Genomic DNA, 259 nt, shown 5'->3' on the forward strand with positions numbered 1-259 from the left:
CCAGCCTCATCACTCCCAACTGCCCCCCTGCTGACCTGATCTCCATCAACTGCCCCCTCTGCCAACCTGGTCACCCCTCACTAACCCCTTGCTGGCCTGGTCACCCCAAGAAGCCTGTTGTTCAGTCATTTGGTCATACCTCACTAACTCCCCTACTGGCATGGTCGCCCCATGCAACCTATTTGTTAAGTCATTTGGTTGACCATTACTAACCCCCCTGGCCAGCCTGGTTGTAGGCAGCTATCTTGTGAGGACGTGA

Source organism: Myotis davidii, unplaced genomic scaffold, assembly GCF_000327345.1.
Source record: "Myotis davidii unplaced genomic scaffold, ASM32734v1 scaffold524, whole genome shotgun sequence".
In the NCBI taxonomy this organism is placed as follows: domain Eukaryota; kingdom Metazoa; phylum Chordata; class Mammalia; order Chiroptera; family Vespertilionidae; genus Myotis; species Myotis davidii.